This window comes from Protopterus annectens, chromosome 2.part2 (assembly GCF_019279795.1).
Source record: "Protopterus annectens isolate FY-2018-M chromosome 2.part2, PAN1.0, whole genome shotgun sequence".
NCBI lineage: Eukaryota > Metazoa > Chordata > Ceratodontiformes > Protopteridae > Protopterus > Protopterus annectens.
This window is the reverse complement of record NC_056730.1, coordinates 640,465,606-640,478,990: the sequence shown is the minus strand read 5'-3', so window position 1 is coordinate 640,478,990 and position 13,385 is coordinate 640,465,606. Positions and strand designations below refer to the sequence as shown.

The window sequence follows — 13,385 nt, the reverse complement described above, 5'->3', positions numbered from 1 at the left end:
TGTACGATTAGATTGTGCATCTTTTAGTAGGAGATGTAGTACATATGTATAGTAAAGTTAAGTAATTTGCTTTTAATACATGTCCGTGTAACTAAGGCTGTATTAGCTTTTGCATTTATTGAACTGCTTGCGCTTGATTGAGAAATCCACTGGCACATCCATTATTTCCTTATATGGTGTTTAACTGCATTGGTAGGAGGAGCTTCTGCATTCATTTTAGTGACTAGCTTTGAAAATGTTTGTTTAAGACTGACAGCTCTATGGCCCTGTCTTTCTTGTGACAAGGAGCTATTAAAACAGTCAACAGTCTATTATACTTTTTAACGCATTCAATTTTTGTTGTAGCTAACTGTTGTACGTTTCTGTTATCATTGAAGAATATTTATAGCTTGCCATTAGTTGCCCATTACAGTCCCTGTAAACTCTGATTTTTTTTATTTGCTGTTCTACAAACAGTCAAAAATGAGCAAACAAACTTGTAAAAATGTGTAGAAACAGGCAACCTGATGTCCAGATAGTCAATACTAACCACAGGAAACAAAGTCCAAGTTTCTTCTTTAACGTAAAAGTATTTTATTTTTCAAAAAGACAACGTTTTGCGTGACCCTGTCACAGCTTCCTCAGAAGAAGACAAGTAAAACAGCTAAACTGGTCTGTTCAAATACTCAGTTAACAGGAAGTGACAAATAATTGCACTTCCTGCACTAATTTGACTCAATAAAAATAATGAATAAAATCATGAATAATCATAAAACTCCATTGAATTATCTATAAATATTGTATGATAAAAGACAACATAAAAATGTTCTTACTAGTGCATTTACATTAACATTGTAAAAATTATGCATTAAACCCACAAAATAATGTACATATAGGCATTACCTAAAGTAGCTCCTTAGTTTAAGAACACATGAAATGTTACAGTTCTCATTGAGGCCATCTAGCCTAAATGCATCTAAATTCAACTGCCATAAAAGTTCGACACACTCAAGAACTATCTGAAAGGGGCCTCCCTATCGGTTAAAGGTACTTGATCAATACCCATAAAACAAAAAGAGTGGTCAGGGTTACTGCTAACATGTTTTGCTAAGGCATTCTCTAAAAGAGGTTTTTTATGGCATAAAGGTGCTGGTATATTCTCTCTTTTAGTTTACGATTGGTTTTTCCTATGTAAAAGGAAGGGCAGGAATTACACAAAGCAATGTACACCACTGACTTTGAATCACAAGTAATCCTCTGCTTGATGTTGTATTTTTATTCCTAACTATAAAGGAATTTCCAGTTCTCATCACTTTACACATGTTGCAGCATCCACATTTAAATGAACCTCTAGGTCTTATGTGACCATAAGTGTTAGAAGTATGCTGTAAAAGTTCTTTCAAATTATTACTTCTCCTGTAAATTACATAGGGCTGACCTAACTTGTCAATCAAGTTAACGGAATTAATAACTAGTGGCCAGTTTTTAAGATAATGGCCCAAATTCCTGTTGAATTCAAGTTAAATTGGGTTATAAAACTTAAAGAAAAGTTTCTCTGCTGATTTAGTAAGGAATTTTGGTGTGCTAATTCATTATCATTAGTAGACCTACCTACATTAGATTGATCAAGTAGTGGTTTATACAACCCTTTTGTTCTTTTAGTGTCAACTTCATTTATAAGCCCTTCTAAAAGAGGGACAGGGTATCCGCGGTTTATAAACATACCTTTCAAAATTGGCACTCAGCTTTAAAATCGCTGTAAGTGCTACACATCCTGCCTGCACGTACCAGTTGTCCTTTGACAATAGATTTTTCTGCCTAGGTGGATGTAGACTAGTGTAGTGCAGGAAAGAGTTGCAGTACGTCTGTTTCCTGAAAATGCCAGACAAATAAATCTCTTCATCTACTTCTTTAGTTAGTCTCACGTCCAAGTAGTCTGTTTCTATTGTTGAAAACCTATAAGTAAATTTTAACCATTGTGTAGAATTGTTCAAATAGTCTACAAAAGTTTTGCTTCTACTTCAGTCCCTTTAAAAAGGATAAATATGTCGTCCAAAAACCTAGTGTAATATTTTATCTTCTGCATTACAGTTTCATTAGATAGTATATAAAGGTTTTCCCAAAGGCTACAAACAGGTTAGCCACACTGGCTCCAAGGGGAGCCCATGGCTATTCCACATTTTGTAAATAGAATTTATGTTCAAAAACAAAAAAGTTTGATGACAGTACTATGCTCAACAGTTCTGTTACAACGTCAATCTCCACTTGTGGTGCATTTAAGTCTTTAAGAAGCAGTTGAATCCATTCAACTGCCTCATTGTGAGGGATGGATGTATATAAATCAATGACATCCACAGTCAAAAAGTTACACTCAAGGTCAAACTTAATACTGTTGATATCACGTAAGAAAGACCAGGAGTCTTTGCAAATAGTAGGTATTTTCTTTACATATTTTGATAGAATACTATCTATCAATTTTGAACAGGGTAGGTCATAGAAGACCTACCATCTATTAATGCCCTCATGGGAGGATTCTTTTGGTCTTTGTGTATCTTGGGTATTCCGAACATTACAGGCAACTTTGGCTGAATAATGTCAATATAGTTGTATGTCTCTAAGTCTATTTTGCCTGCTAGGAAAAGGTCACGGAAATACCCAGTGCGACCTTGAACTACATTAATCTCATTAAGGGAAGAAGTAACATAGGCATCAGATGATAACACTTGCATCATTTTTCTGTGTATTGAACGTTGTCGAACACTACCAAGCCCCTCCTTTGTCAGGTTTCAAAAACCTGACAGTTAAAGAGCCCAGGTTTTTTAGCCATTCACGTTGTGCAAGTGAAATATTCATCTCATTCAAAATACTACTTGATTTTTGTGTAGAAAACAGATGTCTTATATCTAATTCACACATTTGTTCAAATAGTAATAAATTTTGTTGTGTAGGAGGGTTAAAACGCTAGTCAGTTTCAATTTGTCATTAACATTTGTTGTTTCATTGTTAAAATATAATTTTAAATTTAACTTGCGTATGTAGCATTTCAGATCAATCAAAACTTTAGCTAAACTTCCATAGGTACTTGGAATAAAAGTGTATCCAAGAGCTAACAATTCAACTAAGTCAGAATCTAGTTCCAAAGATGAAAAGTTATAGATAGTAAAGTCTTTCCTTGTGTTAGTATATATAACAGGGCCTTGCAAAAAATCCCTCAGACCTGTGGGAGAAACATTGTCTGTTAACGCTTTCCTCCAATACACATTCCCCTTGTTTCTTCTGTTGATTCCCTAAAAACTTTATCATTAGGGAGCTCTAAAGGAACCTGCTTATTCTGGTCAGTTCTCCCTGGTCCTCTTTGGTTCTTATAATTGTAGTTAACAGCAGTGGACCCTTTTAACCTATTACTTCTTCTAACTTCCTGTCTAGGTGTATTAGTAAGGTGTTCACCATTTTCACCTTCCAACGAAATTAATTCAGCATTAACAGAAGTAGAAGGCCCATTTAAACCAACAGTATTGGACCCTGCACTTGGAATGTTCAAATGGGAATATGCTTGGTTAGAAAAATAAGCTGTTCTATCCCTTACTAACTTCTTATTTTTGTTAATTTTAATTTAAGTAACAATGCATCAATGCTAGAAAAATACGGTCGTAGTCATATTTAAACTGCAAAAAGAAGTATTAATTTTGATTTCTTCATCCAAAACATTCACTTCAGAAATAAGAGACAAGATATGCATATCATAATGTTTAACTATCACGTTTAGCAATTGTAACCCCTGTTCCTGAAACAAACATTTCAATTCTGAAAAATACACTTGGTCCAACAGTAGTCCAGAAGGAGTGAAGTTGTTCCTAAGGCCTTTTGGAACCAGTTTCTCATTTAAACATTGCCTAAAATAAGCAGCTTCCAGCTGCAGTTTTTTTAATTTAAGCAACTTAATGTCAAGTACCTTTAAACGGTCACTAAACCAGTTGTTGTCGTTTTCTTGAACAGGAAAAGAGCTGGCAGTTGACCCAGTGTTAGCGCCTGACAAAACGAAAACAGGTTCTCTTTATTAATCCAGTCGTTCAAGGTTCGGCGTTCCTCCACTGGCTCCGTCCTATGCTCCTCATTTAAGTTAGATGCTGGTGGTGTAATTGGATTAGCATTAGTTCCTACAGCATGACTAGTAGAAGGGATCCGAAAGATGCATGGAGTTGAAGGAAACAAGTCCGTTTCCCTACTGGTAGAAGCAGTAGCATTTTGAACAACAGAACTTCCTGCCTGTTGTTTATTTGGTCGAGGAGGCAGTCCTCTAAGCTGTTGTGCTGCAGGAAGTAACGTAGCAGACCCTTCCGAGTCAGAAACTGAAACAACATTCTGGTTTGCAATAGTTTCAGACTTTTCTTTTCTATAAAAAGTTGGAAGTTGCTCTAAAACATCCATACGAACATGTAAAGCTTCCAATTTTTGTGAGATGGAAGCCAATAAAGAGAATAAGTCTGTTTCACTTGATTTTTCAAAAGTAGCTGTTAGACAAAGGTTAGGACTAACAGGACTGGCAGGAGTGCCTGAATCCATGGCAATCAACAAACAGTCAAAATGAGCAAACAAACTTGTAAAAATGTGTAGAAACAGGCAACCTGATGTCCAGATAGTCAATACTAACCACAGGAAACAAAGTCCAAGTTTCTTCTTTAACGTAAAAGTATTTTATTTTTCAAAAGAACAACGTTTTCGCGCTGACCCCTGTCACAGCTTCCTCAGAAGAAGACAAGTAAAACAGCTAAACTGGTCTGTTCAAATACTCAGTTAACAGGAAGTGACAAATAATTGCACTTCCTGCACTAATTTGACTCAATAAAAATAATGAATAAAATCATGAATAATCATAAAACTCCATTGAATTATCTATAAATATTGTATGATAAAAGACAACATAAAAATGTTCTTACTAGTGCATTTACATTAACATTGTAAAAATTATGCATTAAACCCACAAAATAATGTACATATAGGCATTACCTAAAGTAGCTCCTTAGTTTAAGAACACATGAAATGTTACAGTTCTCATTGAGGCCATCTAGCCTAAATGCATCTAAATTCAACTGCCATAAAAGTTCGACACACTCAAGAACTATCTGAAAGGGGCCTCCCTATCGGTTAAAGGTACTTGATCAATACCCATAAAACAAAAGAGTGGTCAGGGTTACTGCTAACATGTTTTGCTAAGGCATTCTCTAAAAGAGGTTTTTTTATGGCATAAAGGTGCTGGTATATTCTCTCTTTTAGTTTATGATTGGTTTTTCCTATGTAAAAGGAAGGGCAGGAATTACACAAAGCAATGTACACCACTGACTTTGAATCACAAGTAATCCTCTGCTTGATGTTGTATTTTTTATTCCTAACTATAAAGGAATTTCCAGTTCTCATCACTTTACACATGTTGCAGCATCCACATTTAAATGAACCTCTAGGTCTTATGTGACCATAAGTGTTAGAAGTATGCTGTAAAAGTTCTTTCAAATTATTACTTCTCCTGTAAATTACATAGGGGCGCTGACCTAACTTGTCAATCAAGTTAACGGAATTAATAACTAGTGGCCAGTTTTTTAAGATAATGGCCCAAATTCCTGTTGAATTCAAGTTAAATTGGGTTATAAAACTTAAAGAAAAGTTTCTCTGCTGATTTAGTAAGGAATTTTGGTGTGCTAATTCATTATCATTAGTAGACCTACCTACATTAGATTGATCAAGTAGTGGTTTATACAACCCTTTTGTTCTTTTAGTGTCAACTTCATTTATAAGCCCTTCTAAAAGAGGGACAGGGTATCCGCGGTTTATAAACATACCTTTCAAAAATTGGCACTCAGCTTTAAAATCGCTGTAAGTGCTACACATCCTGCCTGCACGTACCAGTTGTCCTTTGACAATAGATTTTTTCTGCCTAGGTGGATGTAGACTAGTGTAGTGCAGGAAAGAGTTGCAGTACGTCTGTTTCCTGAAAATGCCAGACAAATAAATCTCTTCATCTACTTCTTTAGTTAGTCTCACGTCCAAGTAGTCTGTTTCTATTGTTGAAAACCTATAAGTAAATTTTAACCATTGTGTAGAAATGCTAATCCAATTACACCACCAGCATCTAACTTAAATGAGGAGCATAGGACGGAGCCAGTGGAGGAACGCCGAACCTTGAACGACTGGATTAATAAAGAGAACCCGTTTTCGTTTTTGTCAGGCGCTAACACTGGGTCAACTGCCAGCTCTTTTCCTGTTCAAGAAAACGACAACAACTGGTTTAGTGACCGCTTAAAGGTACTTGACATTAAGTTGCTTAAATTAAAAAAACTGCAGCTGGAAGCTGCTTATTTTAGGCAATGTTTAAATGAGAAACTGGTTCCAAAAGGCCTTAGGAACAACTTCACTCCTTCTGGACTACTGTTGGACCAAGTGTATTTTTCAGAATTGAAATGTTTGTTTCAGGAACAGGGGTTACAATTGCTAAACGTGATAGTTAAACATTATGATATGCATATCTTGTCTCTTATTTCTGAAGTGAATGTTTTGGATGAAGAAATCAAAATTAATACTTCTTTTTGCAGTTTAAATATGACTACGACCGTATTTTTCTAGCATTGATGCATTGTTACTTAAATTAAAAATTAACAAAAATAAGAAGTTAGTAAGGGATAGAACAGCTTATTTTTCTAACCAAGCATATTCCCATTTGAACATTCCAAGTGCAGGGTCCAATACTGTTGGTTTAAATGGGCCTTCTACTTCTGTTAATGCTGAATTAATTTCGTTGGAAGGTGAAAATGGTGAACACCTTACTAATACACCTAGACAGGAAGTTAGAAGAAGTAATAGGTTAAAAGGGTCCACTGCTGTTAACTACAATTATAAGAACCAAAGAGGACCAGGAGAACTGACCAGAATAAGCAGGTTCCTTTAGAGCTCCCTAATGATAAAGTTTTTAGGGAATCAACAGAAGAAACAAGGGGAATGTGTATTGGAGGAAACGTTAACAGACAATGTTTCTCCCACAGGTCCGAGGATTTTTTGCAAGGCCCTGTTATATATACTAACACAAGGAAAGACTTTACTATCTATAACTTTTCATCTTTGGAACTAGATTCTGACTTAGTTGAATTGTTAGCTCTTGGATACACTTTTATTCCAAGTACCTATGGAAGTTTAGCTAAAGTTTTGATTGATCTGAAATGCTACATACAAGTTAAATTTAAAATTATATTTTAACAATGAAACAACAAATGTTAATGACAAATTGAAACTGACTAGCGTTTTTAACCCTCCTACACAACAAAATTTATTACTATTTGAACAAATGTGTGAATTAGATATAAGACATCTGTTTTCTACACAAAAATCAAGTAGTATTTTGAATGAGATGAATATTTCACTTGCACAACGTGAATGGCTAAAAAACCTGGGCTCTTTAACTGTCAGGTTTTTGAAACCTGACAAAGGAGGGGCTTGGTAGTGTTCGACAACGCTTCAATACACAGAAAAAATGATGCAAGTGTTATCATCTGATGCCTATGTTACTTCTTCCCTTAATGAGATTAATGTAGTTCAAGGTCGCACGTGGGTATTTCCGTGACCTTTTCCTAGCAGGCAAAATAGACTTAGAGACATACAACTATATTGACATTATTCAGCCAAAGTTGCCTGTAATGTTCGGAATACCCAAGATACACAAAGACCAAAAGAATCCTCCCATGAGGGCATTAATAGATGGTAGGTCTTCTATGACCTACCCTGTTCAAAATTGATAGATAGTATTCTATCAAAATATGTAAAGAAAATACCTACTATTTGCAAAGACTCCTGGTCTTTCTTACGTGATATCAACAGTATTAAGTTTGACCTTGAGTGTAACTTTTGACTGTGGATGTCATTGATTTATATACATCCATCCTCACAATGAGGCAGTTGAATGGATTCAACTGCTTCTTAAAGACTTAAATGCACCACAAGTGGAGATTGACGTTGTAACAGAACTGTTGAGCATAGTACTGTCATCAAACTTTTTGTTTTGAACATAAATTCTATTTACAAAATGTGGAATAGCCATGGGCTCCCCTTGGAGCCAGTGTGGCTAACCTGTTTGTAGCCTTTGGGAAAACCTTTATATACTATCTAATGAAACTGTAATGCAGAAGATAAAATATTACACTAGGTTTTGACGACATATTTATCCTTTTAAAGGGACTGAAGTAGAAGCAAAACTTTTGTAGACTATTTGAACAATTCTACACAATGGTTAAAATTTACTTATAGGTCTTCAACAATAGAAACAGACTACTTGGACGTGAGACTAACTAAAGAAGTAGATGAAGAGATTTATTTGTCTGGCATTTTCAGGAAACAGACGTACTGCAACTCTTTCCTGCACTACACTAGTCTACATCCACCTAGGCAGAAAAATCTATTGTCAAAGGACAACTGGTACGTGCAGGCAGGATGTGTAGCACTTACAGCGATTTTAAAGCTGAGTGCAAATTTTGAAAGGTATGTTTATAAACCGCGGATACCCTGTCCCTCTTTTAGAAGGGCTTATAAATGAAGTTGACACTAAAAGAACAAAAGGGTTGTATAAACCACTACTTGATCAATCTAATGTAGGTAGGTCTACTAATGATAATGAATTAGCACACCAAAATTCCTTACTAAATCAGCAGAGAAACTTTTCTTTAAGTTTTATAACCCAATTTAACTTGAATTCAACAGGAATTTGGGCCATTATCTTAAAAACTGGCCACTAGTTATTAATTCCGTTAACTTGATTGACAAGTTAGGTCAGCCCTATGTAATTTACAGGAGAAGTAATAATTTGAAAGAACTTTTACAGCATACTTCTAACACTTATGGTCACATAAGACCTAGAGGTTCATTTAAATGTGGATGCTGCAACATGTGTAAAGTGATGAGAACTGGAAATTCCTTTATAGTTAGGAATAAAAATACAACATCAAGCAGAGGATTACTTGTGATTCAAAGTCAGTGGTGTACATTGCTTTGTGTAATTCCTGCCCTTCCTTTTACATAGGAAAAACCAATCGTAAACTAAAAGAGAGAATATACCAGCACCTTTATGCCATAAAAAAACCTCTTTTAGAGAATGCCTTAGCAAAACATGTTAGCAGTAACCCTGACCACTCTTTTTGTTTTATGGGTATTGATCAAGTACCTTTAACCGATAGGCGAGGCACCTTTCAGATAGTTCTTGAGTGTGTCGAACTTTTATGGCAGTTGAATTTAGATGCATTTAGGCTAGATGGCCTCAATGAGAACTGTAACATTTCATGTGTTCTTAAACTAAGGAGCTACTTTAGGTAATGCCTATATGTACATTATTTTGTGGGTTTAATGCATAATTTTTTACAATGTTAATGTAAATGCACTAGTAAGAACATTTTTATGTTGTCTTTTATCATACAATATTTATAGATAATTCAATGGAGTTTTATGATTATTCATGATTTTATTCATTATTTTTATTGAGTCAAATTAGTGCAGGAAGTGCAATTATTTGTCACTTCCTGTTAACTGAGTATTTGAACAGACCAGTTTAGCTGTTTTACTTGTCTTCTTCTGAGGAAGCTGTGACAGGGGTCACGGCGAAAACGTTGTCTTTTTGAAAAATAAAATACTTTTACGTTAAAGAAGAAACTTGGACTTTGTTTCCTGTGGTTAGTATTGACTATCTGGACATCAGGTTGCCTGTTTCTACACATTTTTACAAGTTTATTTGCTGTTCTAGCGTCTTGAGTGTGGTAATGACCAGAAAGATAAATTAATTTCCCTTAGGAGAATTATTTTCCACTGGGGGCTGATTTTTTCTGACTGTATGCAGCTATGTACTGCCTCGCTTATTTGTGCGATTAATTTGATAAATTGCATACATAGATTAATTTCCTTATATTACAGTGTAATATCAAAACATCAGTAGCAAACCAAATGTCCTGCAAATTAGTCCAGTAAAGGAAGTTCAAAAGATAGAATTAAGGTGCAAGATGGGGTTTTCAATCCTAAAAACAAAAGTAGGAAGACTATAGACATTTTAAAGAGGCCTGGCAGTCTACCTATTGATATAAGTTAATCACCTTATCCCAGTGTTACGGTTTTTTTATTTTGTATTTTTTTGGTAGTTTGACTGGGCTGTGGTAGTCCCTTTTCAGTGGAGGCCTAGGGTGAAAAGGTTCATTTACAAAACAGGCAGTTTTATGCAACAAAGAAAAATGTAAATATTAAGATTACGGTATGGACATAGAGTTACTGAAAGATATTTTTCCTAGAGAGTATCCTGCAGTCAATCATCGCTTCTGTCAGCACCAGTGCATTGCTACTTTTTGTGTATATTTCTCCTAGAATATTCAGATGAATTAGCATATATTTGTTCAGGTGCGGTCAGACTTTGAAGACCATACATTTCACTGTGGTTATTTCCACCTTCAGAGGGTTTCTTTCCAAGTTTATAACAGTGCATATGCCCGATATGACATGGAAGGAGAATGATGTGACTTGGTATGTGCAACCAATCATCTTTTCCAGGCAAGCATTGAAAATACTTGTACTGTTTGTACATGTGCTGCGTGCTGCACAGGAATTACCTATTTCTAATACCATATCCACAGTAAAATCATGTGCAACTGAATTTAAATTGATGTTTTTCCACACATGATGTCAGAGCTTCTTAAGGTAATCTTTTCACAACCACCAAACCCAGTGTCTCACTTTCTTGCTTTCACCCAGTAGTCAAACTAACCAGACTGCCCCCCCCCCCCCCCTTTGCAAATTCCTGGATCCGCCACTGTGTAGGATGAATGATTTTGAAACTTCTTACAGCACACATTCTTAAACTTTGAAATAGCAGTTTTACCTGAGTTCTATGCATAACAGTAAAAAACTATACCCATTCTAACTGAGAGAATACAAAGCATAATTTTAGGATATTAAACTTATCAGTGACGATATGATGAAACTAAAACAAAATGGGCAGGGCAGGAAAAGAACAACTGCACAAGAAGCTAAATGTGGAAATAGTCAATCATTAACAAATCTGAATATTTATACTTCATGGAATAATTAAATAATTAGATAAAAGTAACAGAAAGGAGGTGACTGTGTGTGTGTGTGTGTGTGTGTGTGTGTGTGTGTGTGTGTGTGTGTGTGTGTGCGCGCGCGCGCATGTGTGTGTCTGTGTGTGTGTGTGTGTGTGTGTGTGCGTACGTACACACACGCGTGCTCGTATGTGTGCTGTCTTTACACTGATGTGTCAGTGTGCCAGATACTACTTTTCTGGCCAAACCAAAATTAACTTTGTGAAATATGGGCAGATTTTCATGCCCTCACTAATAGAAGTATGTGTGAGGGAGAGTAAGGGTTTTGAATAGAACACTGCAAGGAAGACACTGGGGGATGCACAAGCCAGTACATTTCTTTGTGCCGGTCCCAAGCCCGGATAAATGGGGAGGGTTGCGTCAGGAAGGGCATCCGGCGTAAAACCTCTGCCAAATGACTTATGCAGAGAACATTTCATATTTCCATACCGGATCGGTCGAGGCCCGGGTTAACAATGACCGCTACCAGTACTGTTAGCCAACAGGGTGCTGGCAGAAATTCGGCTACTGTTGGCCGAAGGAGAAGAGGAGGAGGAAGGCATGCCCGAAGGCAGGAAGAGAGGAGAAAGGTTAGGAGTGTAGTAGTGAGGGTAGGAACTTTGAATGTTGGCAGTATGACTGGTATAGGGAGAGAGCTAGCTGATATGATGGAGAGAAGGAAGGTTGATATATTGTGCGTGCAAGAGACCAGATGGAAGGGAAGTAAGGCCAAGTGTATAGGAGGTGGGTTCAAATTGTTCTATCATGGTGTGGATGGCAGAAGAAATGGGGTATGGGTTATCCTAACGGAACAGTATGCCAAGAGTGTTTTGGAGGTGAAGAGAGTGTCTGATAGAGTGATGTTTATGAAGCTTGAAATTGATGATGTAATGATGAATGTTGTTAGTGCATATGCTCCACAAGTTGGGTGTGCGATGGATGAGAAAGAAAAGTTTTGGAGTGAGTTGGATGAAGTGGTGGTGAGTGTACCCAAGGGTGAGAGACTAGTGATTGGAGTGGACTTCAGTGGGAATGTTGGTGAAGTGAACAGAGGGGATGAGGAAGTGATGGGTAGGTATGGTGTTAAAGAGAGGAATGCAGAAGGTCAGATGATTGTGGATTTTGCGAAAAGGATGGACATGGCTGTGGTGAATATGTATTTTAAGAAGAGGGAGGAGCATAGGGTGATGTACAAGAGTGGAGGAAGATGCACACATGTGGATTATATCCTATGTAGGGGGCCAGTTTGAAGGAGATTGGAGACTGTAAAGTGGTGACAGGGGAAAGTGCAGTAAGCAGCATAGAATGGTGGTCTGTAGGATGACATTAGTGATCAAGAAGAGGAGGAGGACTGTGAAAGCAGTGCCAAGGATTAAATGGTGGAAGTTAAAAAAGGATGATTGTGAGGTGGAGTTCTGGGAAGTGTTAAGACAGGCACTGGGAGGCAGTGAAGAGTTACCGAATAGCTGGGTAACTACAGTAGAGCTAGTAAGGGAGACTGCTAGTAAGGTGCTTGGTGTGACATCTGGACAGAGGAAAGAGGACAAGGAGACCTGGTGGGTGGAATGAGGAAGTACAGGAGAGTATACAGAGGAAGAGGCTGGCAAAGAAGTGGGATTGTCAAAGAGATTAAGAAAGTAGACAGGAGTATAAGGAGATGAGGTGCATGGCAAAGAGAGAGGTGGTGAAGGCTAAGGATAAGGTATATGGAGAGTTGTATGAGAGATTGGACAATAAAGAGGGAGAAAAGGATCAGTACCGATTGGCTAGACAGAGGGACAGAGCTGGGAAAGATGTGCAGCAGGTAAGGGCGATAAAGGATAGTGAGGGAAACATACTCACAAGTGAGGAGAGTGTGTTGAGTAGATGGAAAGAGTACTTTGAAGGGCTGATGAATGAAGAGAATGAGAGAGAGAGAAGGTTAGATGATGTGGGGATAGTGAATCAGGAAGTGAAACAGATTAGCAAGGAGGAAGTAAGGACAGCTATGAAGAGGATGAAGAATGGAAAGGCTGTTGGCCCAGATGACATACCAGTGGAAGCATGGAGGTGCTTAGGAGAAATGGCAGTGGAATTTTTAACCAGATTGTTTAATGAAATTTTGAAAAGTCAGAGGATGCCTGAGGAGTGGAGAAAAAGTGTTTTGGTACCTATCTTTAAGAATAAGGGTAATGTGCAAAGTTGCAGTAACTACAAAGGGATAAAATTGATCAGTCATAGCTTGAAATTATGGGAAAGAGTAGTGGAAGCTAGGTTAAGAAGGGACGTGATGATTAGTGATCAGCAGTATGGTTTCAT

The 13,385-nt window shown here is 37.1% G+C and overlaps 1 protein-coding gene across 5 annotated transcripts in view; it reads left to right on the top strand.

Moving 5' to 3' along the window:
- Positions 1 to 13,385, top strand: part of DYSF (dysferlin) — a 3,914,743-nt gene that overhangs the window by 2,659,798 nt on the left and 1,241,560 nt on the right. The gene's annotated exons all lie outside the window — the stretch shown is intronic.